We start from the raw sequence: 19,424 nt of genomic DNA on the forward strand, positions 1-19,424 counted from the left end.
AAATCATTCTATGCTGCTCAACGTATAAACAAAGGTATGGCAGCTACGTCCAAGGAAGTCATTGTTCCACTGTACTCAGCATTCATCAGACCTATCGAGTACAGTGCCCCCTTTGGTATGTACATAACCAGGCATATCCAACAATTGAAATGTCCACAGAGGTTCCTCACTAAAAATACAGGGCATAAGTAATATGGCCTATGCAGACCGCCTGAAGGCCCTATCCCTGTATTCTGTCTCCTACAGACTTTTGAGGGGAGATCTATGCCTGGCATACAGGGCACTGTCAGACTCCACTCTGATGGACCTCCTACATATCCACAAAACAAACAGCATCAGAATTACCCATTATAAAGACTTAAACCTTGCCTGTGATATAAATAGGACATGCTGGAAAGATAGGTATGTATCCCAAAGACTACCCAGTCTATGGAACAGACTGCCCATCCATGTGAAGCAGAGTTCCTCCCTAACCCAATTCAAGTGCAACGTGGACAACTGGATGGGAGACCGGAAATTCATCCTTGGTTTGGCACCTATGTCTCTAATGGACATAGGTAACCTGTAAATGGTTTCATCTCCCAGACCCATGCTTACACTTACCAAGGGTATCAGAACTTGTCAGAGATTTGGGATGCATGGCTAGGCTTAAAAAGGCCCTTGTAGTTGTTAGGCTAGTAAACACCTATGAACCTATAATGGTTAAAAGAATGGCAAAAGTAATGTCAAAATTGATACATATGGATCAATGTGGTTTTATGGAGGGGAGGCAAACATTTGACAACATTAACAGAACACTGATGATCCAGAGGGAAGCAAAATGCAATAAAATACCATTCTTGTTGGTGGGTCTTGATGCAGAGAAAACATTTAACAGAGTAAGCTGGGACTTTATGAGTATGGCAATAGAAGCATTTTCATTTCCTGGAAAAATTATAAGGTTTATTAAGAGGATATATGAGGGATCGGAGGCAAAAATTAAAGTTAGTGGTATCCTCTCAATCAAGGATATAATTGGTATGGCAGTCAAGAAAAGTGACTCTATTTGCAAATTATTTTACTTTCTACCTAACAAAACCAGAAAGAGACATTACAGTGTTGTGTAACATTTTGACACAGTTTCATATCTTTTCTGGATACAAAATTAATAAAACTAAAACAAAGGCAACAGCAGTAAATTGTGTACCCGCATATGAATTGGTTCAGCAATATACATACTTATGGGGACAAGATAAAATGAAGTATTAAGCAGCATGGATTAAAAATGATTCTGATGTGGCAGCTACGGATATGTGGGAAGAGACTAAACAAAAGATAATACAAAAACTGAGAAAATGGAAGCTTTGTTATATGGATATGGATAGTAAGATAGAAGCAGATAAAATGTTTTAATCCCATTAGTCTTATACACAGATCAGGAAGCAGATAAAATGTTTTAATCCCATTAGTCTTATACACAGATCAGGCTTGCTTTTATCAACCAGAGTAGAAGTTGTTGAAAGCAACTAATAAAGAGTTGAAGGACTTTATTTGGGAGGAAAAGACAACTAAATGAAAAAAAGACAAGCGTTCATCTCACAGTAAATCCACTAAGAAAAATGACAGGATAATGCTCTAACACACCAGTAGGCTCTACATGAAATAAAATGTTCTCTCCTCTCCAGTTGTATAAAAAACAGCATTATTATTGTAACAGACTGAGCGCTTTCATCCACTCAAACGTGGACTTCATCAGAATCTGAATGTAACTTCCAAACATTACATTTAAATACAAAAAACTGACCAATAAAATCTCGTGAAAAAGGTCTAATTAATTAATTAAAAAGTCTCATTTAAAAAGACAGCATACCTAAATAAGCTGATTACATAAAAAAATGTCATGTAAAACATGGTACAAAATTAATATATAAATAAGCAACTAACTACTTTCTAAGTTGCAAAACTGAATTAATAGCGATATAATCATTAATACCAGGGGGGGTTTGTGGCATTTAATAATTGCCATCTTAATTCCTTCTCCTGTACAAGTACTTTGATGTTACACACACCCCCCCCCCCCCCGGGGATTCACCTCTAAGCATTCTAATATAGCAAATTTAAATTTTGAACTAATAGGATTGTCTGCAATGTGTCTGTACAAAGCATTATTAAGATTCCCCTTTTTCATATGATAAGTATGTTTGTATATTCTATTACGTAATGCTCTGTTAGTTTTACCAACATGGAAATTCAGCCAATCACAGCACTTGGCTAAATAAACCACATGCTTAACCTTACAATTCCCTTTCATACAACAAACTTTGGCTCTATTGATATTGTCTAATATGATGTATTCATCTTCCAATATGGCCGCACATTGCTTACATCTACAACACTTTCTGGTATTTCCCTTTTTCCGCCCTTTTGTCTTAACACTGATTATCTTGGTGTCATACTTATGCTTCAGATTGACCCCTGTTTTGTATACAAATCTGGGAGAATCCCCTAATAGTTTGTATATAACACTGTCACTTCTATGTAAATTCCAATGCTTAATAATTACATTTTTCACGTCAGCGGACGAAGCATTGTATTCTATAACAAGAGCTCTACCAAATCCTTTGTCATCCTGTTTGTTATTAGGTGATATAAGCCCATTGCCTAATAAGGGTTTATATTTCTTTACCCACTCAGTCTTGACAAAATGTGTAACATCAGTGACTAACTTGTGAGGATATCCATAATTAATAAATATACGATGGGAGGAAAAGACAGCCAGAGTCAAGTGGGATAAATTGATTCTTGCAGTAGACCATGGCAGATTGGGATTACCCAATTTGAAGGGGTATTTCAGAGCTACACATTTAAGGCTCCTATACATGGCACAAGCAGAAAACTATAATTCAAAGTGGAAATGGAGGATGACGAAACAGGGTGGAGAAGCTCAAGAAACAAGGAGAGACTGGGATTTTGGATGCATGCCTTTAAGGAAAATAATAATCTTACAGAATATTATATCTATACAGTAGCAGAAAGTATTCTAAGAACTACGCCAATATGGGAATGGATGACTGCAATTAGGGATACACACAATAAGCAAGAAGGGGCTGGAATTTATTGGAGAAAACTGACAAAGGAACCAAGGTATTGGGAGCAAATAACTAAAGAGGGAAAGATGACAGAATGGGAAGATGCCAAGAATTTATTTGGACTGCAGATTAGAGATTGCCTTCCCTATCAAGGATAGATATCAGAGTATAGGCAAAGATGAAGAAATAGGGGAGTCCTAAATGAAAGTCCAGCACTGGTAGAGTTTTTAGCAGAATCTACAAGAGAAGCTGCCATTAAAAAAGGAATAATTAGTACGGCATATCAGATATTGCATGACAATTATAAGAATCAATCAGAAGAGGTTAAAAAAGGATTGGGAAGAGAGATTGGATAAGAAAGTCACAGAGAGAGACTGGATAAGAAAGTCACAAAGAAACAATGGGAGGATATATGTGTGTCTCCCAAATATGCAACAAAGTTTAGAATATTTAGGATTTTTGCTTGGAAATGTTTACATAGATATTTTAAACCCAAGTAGACTCCAGAAAAATTTCCTCAAGTAGACAGCAAATGTGGAAGTGTGACGAGGAAGAAAGAGTCAATTGGGAACAAATTTCTGGGAGTGCAGTGAGCTGATGGACTTTAAGGATTCCCTGTAGGATGCACTGTCAGAGATGCTTGGTGGGCAGACTGGTGTGATGAAGGAGATGATTCTGTTGAGCTATAATACAGAATCGGAATTGACTAGACATGTTAACGCCTTGCTGTGTCTAATTATGGTGGCTGCCAAAAAGGCAATTACTTGAAAATGGAAATCAAAACCTAAACCAACTATTCTAGAAGTAGTGAATATAGTAACAGAGATAAAACAACTGGAACTGAGATCTTTAGAAAAGGGTAACAGCAAACTACATAGGAAAAAATGGGAAATGTGGGAATAACCCATACAGGGGAGGAATAAGGTTTAAAAGAAGGCAAGACTTAAATGAGCTATGTAATGTTTGACTGAAAATGATTGGGTAGATTATAAGTGATGTATAATGTTTGCAACTGGAAGTGTGTCAGTATGGTTTGTGATGTAAAATGCTTACAACTAGGATTGTGTCGGTTTGGTTTATTTTCATTTACATAAATGTATGATTGCTATGTTGTAAGTGATGGTTTAATAAAAATGTTTCTTGTTTAAATAAAACATGTACCTTCAAAGAGGCTTAAGATAACCCTGACTTGTAAAGTCCTGGTAATCAAGGACTATGGATACTAATGCATCAGCCAGGTCCTACCCTCTCCTTTAGTACCAAAGGAAGAATGTTTTCCACTCAGCCAGTTATGTCAGTCTTTGCAGCTCATAAGCAATTACTGCATACTACTACAAGCCTAGCCAATGAGCAGAGGTGAGAATCAAACCCTGCACCTTGCATCTCCGAGGTAAATACCTTAACCATAATACCAACCATCCCCCTTCCTTGTATTAGGCTTTCTAGTCCTCCTTTAGTGTATGAAGCACATTGTCTGCAAACATGTACCTAAACATTATAAGTGCCAAATCAATCAACCTATCCGCCTTGGAGTCATCAGGTTAGGGTGCACAAGTGTCCTTTTGGTCTAAATCAAGGTATCCACATGCTGAGGAAGCAGACCAGGTTCAGTCCTTGCTATGCTCAATAGTATGAACAATCAATGCTACCTGGATCAAATGAGGGTTATGAATAGCATTTTGGCCGGCTCACAATCTTTTTATCACCCTGGGGTGACTGTGTATTGCAGTTAAAGTGAAAAGGAAAAGATCTGCTCAGCTTATGCAGAAGCATCTATTATGCATGCGTTTACCATTGGTGTGCAGGCCCAAAACTTATTGCGCTGTCTGTTGAGTAGAGAAGCAAACAGGCTCCATTTCTACCACATTCCCCACTTATGAAATAAATCCAGAAAAATGTCCCTGTTCAGCATCCATGCATGTGGGAATGACTCTAGCCTACTTACCTAGTCTGTTAATTTTCCTGAAACGGGATGTATGAAGCCATAAAGGCCTTGCCTAACTCCTGGGCCCAATCGCGCACTTGTATTGCCAACCTGTTAAAAAGGTAGGAGTGGGTCTCTCCCCCCCCCCCTTTGATGTATTATACTGTTGTGCTTTCTGTTATATGAAAGTGACTCAATTGTCAAATTGGTCTAAAAGCCTCTACTGCTAGGATTATTGACACCATTACTTTGAAACGTCTTTTTCTCTGGATGTAGTCCCATGCTCTCTGTATCCTCCATTCCTTTATGTGAAGTCTTCACTACTAGTATTACTGCTTTCTTGGACAATGAGGTGTCTTTTTCTGACTGCAGTCCCATGCTCCCTGGATCAGCCACTCACCTGAGTAAGCCCACCACAGTCTACGTGCAAGGAATCTGAGGTGAATATCTGGGTACCTGGAACTGAAATGAAGGGTATGTTTATGCACCTGCTGAATCCACTATAAGACCTCTTTCTTGATAGAGAAGCATGGAAATGGGGCACTGCAGAAGCCAAGTTGTTCCGTCTGTTCCTCAGGTACTACACCGTGGCATCCTCTTGTACAGCCTTAGAAGGGGGTACACTACTGGGAAAATGATATGCCATTGGGCCTACCACACAATCTGATTACAGTAAATTTAAATAAATCATTATGTAACATTATCAAAAAATGATACACACCATACAATGGCAAAAGAAAGAGTGAAATTATTACATATAAAAATCAAGCATAATAAAAATGGAAAGAAAAAGTCTGCAGTACTTGTACACCATTTGTTAACTAGGTGGGTGAACTTGTCATTAAGCTTTTTCAGACATAATTTGGGCCACAGATACACAAAATCATACACTGTAACTTCATGCCTGTGCTTGTGGCATATATGGATAGTGCCCAGACCATCGCTTAGGTGACCCAATTTTGACTAGTAACTCTGGTGCTTGATGGCTCAGGCAGGGGAGAATGGGTGAGCCTATCCTGGGGAGAGGACTGGACTGTGTGTGTCTGTGTCTAGGGCTACATGTGTTGGCTGATTTTCCCTGGTGGACACTGGGGAACTGCCATACAGTGTTTCATGTGGGTGGGTAGGGCATGCTGGTGACATCAATCCTTGAGGAAGTGAGGGGTAAAGTACAGCTGATGCCCGTTATACATCCCCATTCATGGCTTGTCACTGAATGGGTGCAGGGGGTAGGGCTTAAAGGACAAAAAAACACCCCCTGATGGCTGCTTTGAAAATGGTCCCTCCCTATCAAATGTCATGCCAGTGATAGGAATGAATGGGATGATTGACCAGGAGGTGGCAGATGATTGCCAAACGGTGAAGATAATGTGCCCCCCCCCCCATACAATGCACTTCCAACAAAGTATCACACATCATAACATCACATTCTACAATATAGTCTACCCTTTAGCAATACTTTACAAAATATTTGAGACCACATTGTGCCCATGCATTATGCCAGTACACTGTTAAAAACACAGAAAGGCAACCAAAGGTAACACTATAGTACATGATACAATAAATACAATATGCACAATAGAGTTAAAGGGGGATACCAGTTAGTGTGAGGGTTAAGACATCCTAACATAGACCAATTCAGGCAAAAATATCAAAATGATTTTGGCAGACAAAAGTTTTTACTGTACAATACTTGAATCCTCCTTTGAAGGAGGCCCGTGGGATATACAGAAATGGTCCACTAGTTGCATAGAACTGCTTCAGAATTCCCACTGACTTTTTTTTTTTTTTTTTTTAGGTTTTTATTAAGGGATGCAAACCAATAAATCCAAACCCCACTAGATGTAATCATGACATGTTTCATCCTTTTTATGAGCTTGTCAGTATAGCATAAGTGGATAATTTAGCCATTTTCTCAAAATTCTTAGCTTTTAAAGAAGTCTTCTTGTCCAAAAAATAGAGTGGCTGCAAAAACAACAAGCCAAAAGGCCACACATCAAGAAGATTTCACACAGGAGCAATGAGGACGTCATCTGCTACTTTTACAGCAGTTATATTTGCACATCAAGGGTGTGTGACCTAGCTTTGCCATCTCTGAGGTTGTCGCCAGACTGCTAAGAGTATCTTATTATATTTTCTCAATAGTCACCATCTCAAAGAAGTCCTTGATAGACCTAGTGGCCCTTCATCTTTTTTTTAATCATCTTTATTGAATTATCACTTGCAACATAGGCAATCATATATTTATATAAATGACAACAAACCATACTGACATAGTCTCAATTACAAACATCACACATCGTGTATAATCTTCTGTACAGTCAGTGTCAACACAGCATTACATAGCTCACTCAGTGGCTCATTCAATTCCTGCCTTCCCTTAAACCTCAGTCCTCCTCCAAAACATTACTCTACATATATTGCACACACAGTCCCCCTTTTTTTAATTTGCTCCTATCCTTTTCTGAAGATTTCCACTTCCAGTTCTTTTAGCTCTTTTACTACATTCACTACTTCAACCATGTTGGTTTAAACTTTGTTTTCCACTTTGAAGTAATTGCTTTTTAGGCAGCCACCATAATTAAACTTAACACGGCCTCACTATGTCTAGGCAATTCAAAACTATCCTAGCTCAAAAAAAATATTTCCTTGGTTACACCAATTTGCTCACCTAGTATTTCAAAACAGAGTAGTCTGCAGGGAATTTTTAAAGCCTGACAACTCATTATAATCCACAAAAATATATTTCCAATTATCTTTTTCTACCCCATCACACCTTCAATATAGTTGCAGTCTACCTGAGGAAAAATTCTTTGGAGTCTATTTGGGATATAAAAATACCCATGCAAACACTTCCAAGCAAAAATCCTAAATCTTCTAGACTTTGTTGCATATTTAGGAGACATATTTCTTTCTTTGTGATAGCTTATCCAATCTCTTTTTCCAATCTTTTCTAACATCCTCTGATTGATTCCTATAGTTTTCATGTAATATTTTATATCTCTTACTAATTATCCATTTTAACATTACCTTCTGTTCTATACTCAACTAAAAACTCTACCAGTGCTGGTCTTTCACTTAGGATTTCTCTCTCTTTCTCACTGCCTATACTCCGACATCAATCCTTGATGGGGAAGGCAGTCTCTAGCCTGCAGTCCAAATGTATTCTTGGCCTCTTCCCATTCTCTTACCTTTCCCTCTCTAATTATCTTCTCCAAATACCTTAGTTGCTTTGTCAGTTTTCTCCAGTAAAATTATAGATACAATCTACTGTAGATATAAACACTTTGTATCATGGTTTAGAATAGAAATGGGTTTATATGAAGCTGGATTTCATGGGTCTTTACCATTTTTAGGTATTACCATTACCACACTTTCTTACATGATGTTGGTGCCTCCTCCCCTTTTAAAAAATACCATTAAACAAAACCTTCCAGATTCTTATTATTTTCTTCCCTTCTAGATCCAAATCTCCTGGAGACTTTCCTGTAGACTGGTTATACACCACCATTTTTATCTCATCTGCTCCTATAAACTGTTAATAATTGAGCCTCATCTACCTCTAAAATTAACATATTTAATTCTTCCATAAACATTTCCATTTCTGTTTTTTCTTGACTTCCACATTTCTCTGCTTTATACAGATTTTTATATTTTTTGAAGCATTCCTAATATCTTTCCAGAATCTCTGGTTATTTTCCTTGCTATAGGCTCCCTAAGCTTGGCAACAACACTTTCTACTTTCTGTTGCCCAATTAGTTGTACTAAAAGTTTTTGCACTCTAGAGCTATTAGCAAAAAACAGTTGCTTAACAGCAATCTTTCTAAATTCATCCATATTATCCAGGTAGTCCCTTATTTTCTCTTTAGCACCCCACAGTTGTGCATCTTCTTGTTCTGAGAGATTTACCTTATTCTGCAGTACTTTCAAATTTGGCAGTCCCGCTAAGCAAATCTTACTTCTTAACCACATATTCTTCTTTTATTTCTACCCTCTTTTTAACTTCATTTTCATTTTATCCAACTCCCTAGATACATCTTCTGAAGAAATGTATATATTCCCTAATAACGCCTGAATAATTTTCACTACCCATTCCTTAAATTCCTCTCTCTTAACAGATGTGGGCAAGTGCCAATGTCTCATTTTTACTTCATTGCCCTGAATTTTTATCTTGGCTATTATTGACATATCATCTGAAATAGTTATTGGATATGTATCCAAACTTTCTATTAAATGCATCTGTTCCTGTGAAATAGTTTTTTGTCAAGCCTAGCCCAGTTGTACCTTGGGGAATAACATGCACATTCTCTCAGAGTTCCTACTACTGAATTCACATCTCCCAAACAAAATATGTTCATAAATGTCCTCTTTTGTTATATTTTCCCTTCTAGGTTACCCCAGATATATCCTCACTGTTGTAAATCAAATTCCAGTCCCCACCTACAAGTAATATTTCCTGATGAAAGCAAATAATTTCTCCCACACTTTTCTTAGGCTCCACTGTAGCAGTTTTAGGTGGAATACAAATATATTCCAGCATAATCCTCCTCCCTTACCAAACAGCTCATTACCACCACAAATCTACCATTATCTTTTTTCTTCTTCTATCACTATCGGAGCTCTTTTAGCAATTAAGTACTCCCCTTTTCCTTTGCACCAGACATTCCACTGAATAACCTTCCTGAAATCCTTTCTTTATCAACTTAACATGCACACTTCTTTCCAATGTATTTTGTTTCCTGTAACACAGATATTTCCACTCTGCATTTATTAATATAGCTCACCACTGTTTCTTTTTTTGAATATGCTTCTGAGGCCATTCACATTCCAACATAATACTGAAAATGCTGCCATTATGATAGAAGTCATTGTTCCCACCTGGTGTGTATATAACAGTTTCTTTAATGTCTATTTTCAACTTTTGTGTTACATGCATGCACTAATACTAATGTTTTGCAGGATGATCTTTTAGACAGTTGTTTCTTGTCATGTCCATCTGAACCTATGTAGTACCTTACAAGACTTTTTGTTTTAATGAAAACCCTCACACAAAAAAACAAATACACCTCCAGAATACCTCATAACCTATTAATACAAATGCACAGACTACGTACAAATACCTCATAACCTATTAATACAAACGCACAAACTATGTACATCTTCAAATAATGAAGTTTAACCCTCTTAACAGGGGCAATTGTTCCATATTGCAGCTACACACACAACCTTTAATTCAACTGTAATTAAGGTTATGCATCCTAAGATGCATGGTGTAGCCTATGTTTCTACTTACACTAACTGCTGTCTTTTATGTCTTATCTTTATTCCTCTCCTAGATGTACAAAACAACCTTAATGTTTTCAGAAAATATTTGCTTTTAGCATTAAAAAAGTACTGCCCTCTTATCAGCTTGCCTCCATAGAAACAAACCAAATCCATAGCTGCCTTCAGCTGCAAACTTCTCAAGTTACACTTTGAACATTTATTTGCAAAAGGAAACATTTTCATTGCATTCAGTCTTCTCTTATATATCTGCTTCCACTTAAAACTTGTAGTTAGATCAAGCCAAGAGCCTTAATCCAGTCAGGCCCCTATGCAGAAGTTAAGAAAATGCACTTCAGCTCTACTAAGACTTTTACACCTCATCCCAAATCTCAACAACCCAAGATTACAGCCCATTATCTTAAACATGTTTTGCCCAGGCTTCCTTCTCTTTTTTACATTGCAATGTCTACATTTCTTGAATCTAAAAAAGAAACAATGGGGAAAACCTGTTGCTTTAGTATCCTTATAACACACAAAAATAACTGAAAAAGCGTTATTATACAACATGCAGTTTATGCCATGAAAAGTTTCATAAAAATACCATTAAGAACAAAAACTGTTCTACTTACAGTTACCTCTTTCTCTTGTCTTCCCCTCACTTTCATGTTCTTCCAAACTTTAATTACATGAAGTAGGGCAAATGCCTTGGAGTACCTTACAAGTTTAACAAAGTCCAATATTTCTAGTTTTTTTTTTTTCAGCAAAGTTTCACAAGTGTGATTGATGCTTTGTAATCCCACATTTATTAATTTCTGAGTTGCTGTTTTTCTTCCTGTTGATCTCCATCTGCCAACTCCAGTCTCTATTTCAATTCAAATGTAGTCCCAGTTCTTCTGGTTAACTCCTGTGCTTTTTTCTGTCTTCCAAGCATTTTCCATTGCAACACTGAAATAGATTTGCAAAGCAGAGTTCCCTTCTGTTTTATAGCTCATTTATTGTTGGACAAACTTCTATTTCCTCATTGGCCTGCTCTGCATAAAAAAAATGGCAATGATCCTCCAGGAAAAATATTCTAAGGATAGCTGGATACAGCATATTGAATCCCGCACCCTAGTCCATGAAAAAGGAACTTTTATTGCCTGTTCTAGGAGACTAGGAGAGGTTGTGAGAATAAAGAAGGAGATGGTAACACACATGGAATGTTATGGCAAGTGCATAACTTCTTTATGCGATGTTGTCAATCTCGCCTTTATTCTCACGTATGGAACAGCATCCCTAGCAACCTAAATCCTGGGTGGCTCATAGAAGAATATTCCTCAGTACCATAGATCCAAAGGAAGCTCTACTCCTGGAGAAAAAAAAAAGTTTGTAATGAATAATAAAGGTATGGGGGTTTGACCATGTGGCTGCTGCACAAATATTACCCATAGATACTCTAGCTAGAAAAGCTGAAGAAGTAGCAAGAGGTCTAGTAGGCTGGGCTCTCACAGGTTCATGTAGCTGCTTATTCTGAGAAGTATAAATAAAGGCAATGCAAATCAGAAAGTCATTTAGATAAGGTAACCTTGGATACCGGTAAACCTTTTCTTGTTTCTGAAAAAGAAATAAATAATTGTTCTGACTTTCTAAAGTCTTTAGTTCTGTGCAAACAGAAACATAATGGTCTGTGAACATCCAACAAATGTAACATATGCTCTCCTTTATGTTGAAAATTTGGGAAAAACACCAGCAGCTCAATTGACTGGTTTAAGTTACTGACCAATACTACTTTAGGAAGAAAAAAAGATTTAAACTGTGTCTTTATGAAACACCAAGTAAGGAGGATTAGCATATAAGGCCGCAACTCGGATACTTTCTTTGCTGGATTTCCGCACAATGTGCATTGCTATCAGAAAGCATTTGGAAGATATCACCCATTGCCAAACTCGGAGGGCTTCCCGACAAAGGGGGTAAAATCTGGTTCCTCCTTGTTTATTGATATACCAGCCTACAGACATGTTGTCTGACTGGATTACTACTGTTCCCAGAGGGAGAGAGTCTTGAAAGGCTTGCAATGCTAGGAGCACTGATCTCATCTCTAGAACATTTATATGCATATGGGCCTCATAAGGGGACCAAGTGCTCTGGACTGTCCTTTCCAGATAATGACATCCCCCCACCCTATCTGGAAGGCATCTGTAGTCACAGTGGCTTGGGGCAAGCTGGGTAGAAATGAACAACCTAGGCTGACTTGATTGGAATTAATCCACTACTGAAGATACCTCTTACATGCATCTGTAATCAAGATCTTGTGAGACATTGGAAGCTCTAGAAAGGACTACTGGGTTGACAACTACCATTGCAGTATTTGCATGTGTAAACAGGCTAGTGGCATTAATATTACTGAAGCCACATTGCTCCCAAGACTTGAAGTACAAATTTTGCAGATGCTCTTTTCTTGCGGATCAATACTTTCACTTGGTTGCCCAATTATCTTATTCTGTCAGAAGGAAGATTTGCTATCATTTATCTTGCATCTAGATGAGTTCCTATGAAAACCAAACTTTGACAAGGTTCTAGAGCTGATCTTTTGTAATTTATGGTCATTCCTAGGTGCGAGCAAAGATGTATGGTAATTTCTCTTGCCCTTATGAGCTGATGCCTGGTAGTGGTGGTTAGGAGCCAGTCTTCTAAGTATGGAAACACTTGGAATCCTAGACACCTCAGGTGAGCTGCAACCACTGCCATGCATTTGGTGAACACTCTGGGGGCTGTAGTGAGACCAAAGGGCAGGGCTCGAAACTGATAATGATTGGCTCCCAGCTGGAAGTGGGGATGTCTGGACTGCCTGTCCATTTGTACATGGTAGCACGCATCCTGAAGATCTACTGAGCACATCCAATCATCTTTTCCCAGAAACAGAAGAATAGACTGTAAAGTGACCATTCAGAACTTGTTCCTTTGGCTCGACTTGCTTAGGTTGCTGAGATCCAGAATGGGTCTCCAGTCCCCTGTTTTCTTGGTTACTAAAAAGAATCGAGAGTAAGTTCTGAATCCTTGTTGGTATGTGGGGACCTTTTGGATGACTCTTTTGTTTAGCAAATTTTGAATTTCTCTGACTGGTTGATCGCTTTGATTGGGTGGCACATCTGGGATTCTTTTGTTTTGGGGAAGGGGATGGGCAAAGGGGATGAAAGAACCTTGTGATATTACCTCCTGCACCCATTTGTCATTTGTAATCTCTTGCCGGGCCTTGAGTGTAGAGACAGCTGACCCCCAATTGCCTCCAGAGCTGGACAATCTGGCCTCCATTCAGTAGCACTGAAAGGGCTTGCCAAAGAATGTGTCTTTAGAGCCCTGATTCTGTGGGCCTCCCTGCTGCAAGGGTGGCATCTTCCATTACTGTTCCCTCCTCTGCATCTGGGGGAACTTTCACTATATATGACACAGTCATTGTCCATGCTGGTGTGAACGACCTGAGACGTACCTCCCTGGACTACATGAAAAGAGACATAGAGGAGCTCTCTGATTATGTAGCCCAGGCAGGTATGATCCTAACCCTGAGCAGTATCCTTCCTTCACCAAGAATGATGCCACAATATAGAGACAAGATGATCAGCTTTAACAATTGGCTTAATGTCTGGTGTCATTCAAAGGGGATCCAGTGTCTGTCTGCCTGGGATGACATGCTTGACAAGCCACGCTGCTTCGCAAGGGATGGCTTGCACCTGTCACCCTGGGATTCCGGATATTGGCTAAGGCTCTTGCCACCCCATAGTGCCTTTTTAGGCAAGGCTCAAATTCTAAACCTACCACCCTAGAAAACAAAAATGGGAAGAAACTGAGGGTAATGCTGCTCAATGCCAGAAGTCTAAATCTCAAAATGCACGCACTCGAGGCCCTTCTCAGTATGGAGAACATCGATGTCTGTGCTGTAACTGAAACCTGGTTCAAGGCTCCTGAGAGCACCCGGCACTATTAGGTTTTACCTCATATCATGCGTTCCGGCCCCAAAACCCGGACCACACCACAAAAGGAGGGGTGTATCCATATTCATAAAGGATACCCACACCTCCAGGTTGGTGGCAACGCAAAGCTTGGAAACCATCCAGGTGCAAATAACCATAGGCAAAACTGCTCTACAAATTGTAGCATGCTACAGGCCACCCTCTCAAACTCAGGAACCCCACACAGCCTTCCTGAAGACACTGGAGGGTATAAATGTATCTCCAAACACCATCATATTGGGTGACTTCAACTACCGAATATAGACTGGGAACATTACTCAAGCCCTAACTTTCTAGCCCAACGGTTCCTGGAGTTCATAAATTCAAATGCCATGGAACAGCTAATCACTGTTCCCACGAGAGGAGAAAATATACTAGATCTCATTGTCACAAACATGGGGACAAAATGCTCCACACGGAAGTATATCCCTCATTGGTGAGATCTGATCATAAACTAATCTCACTGGAAATCCACATCCGCCCCACCCCAAACAAAAAGACCATAGTGAAGAACTTCTCTAAAGCAAACTTCACACTACTCAAGACTGGTGTGGTATCCTTCAAGGCCCCTGAGCCAGAGGAAACCACAACTCAAGCTCTTGAAGCCCTTACAAATGCCTTCTATGAACACCTCCAGGACTGCATGGATCAGGCAATCCCAAATAAAACCAAGACTCTTTCCACAAAGGGCAAGCGTCCAGTCTGGTGGACCCCAGCCATTAATAAACTTTACAATAAGAGGAGAAAGCTATTACATGATAGAACAAAATCCATAAAAGGAAGTCACCCTGATCATTATTAGTAAAAATTACGAGCACTCATAAAATCAACTAAGGCCAATTTTGAGAGAAAAATTGCCATGGATTCAAAGGACAATCATAAGGCCTTTTTCAGCTATGTTAGGAACCTGGGTGGAAACTCCCAGATATGCTCAGAATTAGTCCAAAATGATACAAAATCACTGAACCCACAGACATTGCCAACATACTGGCAGACAGGTTCAGTGCAAACTTCACCCCTCTCCCCTAAAGGAGAGATAACTATCCCAGCCGAGTGTAGCCTCCCGGACATCTCAAATGCGCAGGTGAAAGCTGCTCTCTCTAAAGCTAAAAACACAGCATCAATGGGACGGATGGTGTCCCGGCTGTGTGCTACATGAGCTAAATGAGGAATTAATCCCGCACATAAGGCAGCTGTTTAATCTCAGCCTTACCACAGTATACGTGCCCAAGGAGTGGCGTCACGGCAACTGTGGTCCCACTCCACAAAGGCGCCTCTACGGACCCTGGTAATTACCGCCCCATAAGCTTAACAAGTCTAGTCTGCAAAGCTATGGAGAGGATCATAATGGAGCTCATAAACAAAGATATAGGGGACTTGCAGACATTGGACCCGACCCAGTTTGGCTTTGTCAAGGGAAGATCATGCCTTTTGAACTTGGTTGACTTCTTCGAAACAGTCACCAAGGCCATTGATGAGGGAAAGGCAGTCCATACAGCCTACCTTGACCTTGCAAAGGCTTTCGACACAATACCCCACTCGGGTATTGTAGAAAAACTTACCAGCTTAAATGTAAACCCATATGTCACAAGATGGGTTGCAAACTGGCTTAAGGACAGAACCCACAGGGTTAGAGTTGCTGGCCGGTCACAAGTGGTGTCCCACAGGGCTCGGTCCTTGGCCCCCTATTGTTTGGCATCTACTTCTCAGAAGTACAGGCCAGCATGGGAGGACTTTGGCTGACAAAGTTTGCAGACGACTGCAAACTGGGCGCCATAGTGGAAAGTGCATCGGACACGGATATCCTTCAGAAGGGACTCACGGAAACAGATAGCTGGTGCCAGAGCCATGGCCTGAAGTTAAATGCCAAAACATGTATAGTCATACCCTTCGGGAAAAACAAGGTAACCCCAAGCTACCATATAGGTGGCAATCCACTAAGCACAGAAGAGGTTATCAGGGACCTGGGGACCCAGGTTGACAGTGGCCTTTCTTTTGACACTCACATTGCTAAAGTGGTTAGAAAGACCTTCTACATTGCCCACCTGATCATGAAGGGATTCACATCCAGATCTAGTGAGGTCATTGTTCCCCTGTACTCTTCACTTATCAGACCAATGATCGAGTACAATGCCCCATTCGGGATGTATCTCACCCGACATCTGCAGCAATTGGAGAGACCCCAAAAGTTCCTCACCAAAAGGATAAAGGGACTCCAAAATCTGTCATATGCTGCCAGATTGAAGAAACTCCAGCTCTACTCAGTCGCATACCGTCTGCTCAGAGGTGACATGTGCCTGACATACAAGGCCATGTCCAACCCGGAATTAATGGACATGCTCCACCTCAAAAAATCCAAATACACCAAAACCACTAGAGCAAGCGACTTAAACCTTAGCACGGATATAAATAGGACGTGCTGGAGGGATAGATTTATCACTCAGGGACTCCCTATGCTGTGGAATAAAATCCCGGTCCATGTGAGGCAGAGCACCTCGCTGACTCTGTTCAAGAGAAATCTAGACCTGTGGATGGGAGATCGTAGGTTTACCCCGGGAATCATCTCTGTGTCACTGCTGGACAGAGGCACAACAAACTAATGGGCACAGTATTTTTTCATATAAGGGGTGGCGTAAGCCACAAAAATTTGGGCTAGGCTTATAAATGCCTTAGGGCAGATAGCCTAGTATAAACCTATGAACCTATGTGTGCCCTGGAATGACCTTTGAAATTTTCAGAACCACATCTTTCTGCTACCTTTTTGACCTTTGGGATTGGGTCTGGTAACAGTAGAAAAATGGATTCCTGCAGCAGACAAGGTCTTGCGTTCTTGTTCACTTTGATTGTTTCTCAGTCTTGAGCGTTTCTTTCACTTTTGTCCCAAAAAGAGATGAGCCATCAAAGGAGGTATTCACAAAGGAAGACTTGAAAGGCTCTGTGAAATTGCAAAGCCGCATGCAGGCCTGCCTCCTAACAGAGATACCTGAACCTGCAGCTCTACTCAATCCATCTGCTGCATACAAAATCAGTCTTATAGAGGAATTAACAACAGAACTTAGGGTGGCGAGCTGAGAGGCTACTTTGTGACCTGCTCAGCTATAGCTCCTTGTAGGCTATCAGTCAATTTCTTTAGTAGATCCCTCTGAAGTCTCGTAAAGTGGGTATGGTAATTCAGCGAGCGAAGGGTAAAGCCCCGCTGTAGAGAAGACATGGTTCTCATATTTAGCCATCATCCCAGAGTCCTTATCAGGAGGGCGAATAGTGGAACTGATCTCAGAAAGTCCCTTTTGTTGGCTGCTGCTATGACCATGGTATCCACAGCTACTCCTTTTGAAAGAAATGTCTTGTCAGATGGTGACGTGATGCATTTATTGTGACGTGATGCATTTATTGGGCCTCCTAGGAATAGGGTCTATGGTATCTGGGGTCTCCCAAGCCTTATAAGAGATTAAGTCAATAATCTCATCAGAAGGAGGGGTCACCCAAGAGGTGGAAGGGCAGGACCTAAAAGCCTTCAGGTATACTGATTCCTCTGCTGAAGGTGAGCTGGACTGCCAGTCACCTCCCTGTTTTTAGCATTTCTAAGATGCCTCCAAACGAGATATTTTCAGAAGGTGATGGTGGGGACCCTTCAACTTCCTTGAGATCAGTATCTGAAGTGATGGACGACTCCAGAGAGTCTAGATGTTTCTTCTCACAAGTCCTCTTCCTAGGAACTTCCTCAGTGGGATAATCCGGGGAAGTTTTCGAAGAGGGAGTTCCTTGGGGAATGTCCTGAGGCTTGGAGCACCGCTTTCCCTGTGAATGGGGTAAAATAGAGGATGAAGGCACCGGCAGGAAAGGGGGAGGAAGATCCTGAGAGGGCTGATTCTGAGACTAAGAAGCAGTCAAAGCTCTACTCATAGCCACAAAGACTCCCTGCCCCTTGAACTGAGGAACTCCCCGATTCCGACCAAAACATAGTCATCGCCGAACGTCCCTCAGGACCCGGAGATAAGAAGTCCGAGGCCAAGGTAGGAGCTGAGCTCATCTTAGCTGTCTCTCCAAGTGGCAGGGTCTGATCTGAAGAAAAAGTCATCAGATCTTATCTTTGGGGCCTACCAGAGGGCTACGGCTCTTAAGAGTCCTCCCAACAAAGCAGAGGAACTCAGAATAGACATTGGAGCAGATGGCAGCGGAGGTCTCTGATCCAACACAATCACAATCTGGACATCAGAATCTTCTGGCTCCGAATCAAAGGTGGAGTCAGAAGAGGAAGAGAAGCCACTGGGGCAGATTTGGATGGCTCTGAAGCTGTAGGGCTCAGATCCAGTAACAGCTTGGCCAGCACCAGTATCTTGAGTAACCTCTGTACAACCCTATCCACGTCATCGTCCGAGAGGCTAATAGTAGAATAGGTAGATAGGGTTGGAGACCTGAATCTTGCCAAAATTGGGGAAGGCAGTCTAGAAGAAACAGGTTCAATGGAAAGGGACTGTCCCCAGATCAGAGTTGGCATCAGAGATGAGGGTGTTGGAGCAGAGACTACTAAACACTATGATGAACCTTCAGATCGGATACTCTTCTGCTCTAAAGTACTTAATGGAGCACAGAGTTTTGCCTTTTTCTGAGCCGGCTCCAGGGGAAACCTTCGGAGCCGATGGAGGAATCTTTTTTGGTCTATCAGAAGAGGTAGAATAAGTTTTAGGAGACCTATGGCCCAAAATGGCTTCAGGAAAAGGGCTTTTCAACAAACCCTTTAACATCAGCTTATTTTTTTCTCTCCAGCAAAGCACGCTGATTAAAGCCATGGCAAATGCTGCAAGATTCCTGTAGATGTAAAAGGCCCAGACATAAACACAAAGAGTGTGAGTATCAACTCAAGGGCATTTTTTTACCACACTACTCACACTTCTTAAACCCTAAGTGTTTGTCAGATTTTTGAGATATTTTAATAGCCAACAAAAAACACTGGATAATGCAGAACTAGTACTCTACCAATATCAACAAGAACCAACAACACTCGGTAAAGCTCATATAAAAAAAAAAAAAAAACAAGTAAGGCAGGAAATACAAGTACAAATATTACTATTTCTGTTTATATATATATATATATATATATATATATATATATATATATATATATATATTTACATACATACATATATGTATGTACATTTTTTTAAAGGAAGAAATCCTATT

At 40.4% G+C, this 19,424-nt stretch overlaps 1 protein-coding gene across 2 annotated transcripts in view; it reads right to left on the reverse strand.

Annotated features, from left to right (window-relative positions):
- OTUD3 (OTU deubiquitinase 3) overlaps nucleotides 1–19,424 on the reverse strand; it is a 753,927-nt gene that overhangs the window by 111,956 nt on the left and 622,547 nt on the right. The window lies entirely within an intron of this gene.

This window comes from Protopterus annectens, chromosome 2.part0, assembly GCF_019279795.1.
Source record: "Protopterus annectens isolate FY-2018-M chromosome 2.part0, PAN1.0, whole genome shotgun sequence".
Classification (NCBI taxonomy): domain Eukaryota; kingdom Metazoa; phylum Chordata; order Ceratodontiformes; family Protopteridae; genus Protopterus; species Protopterus annectens.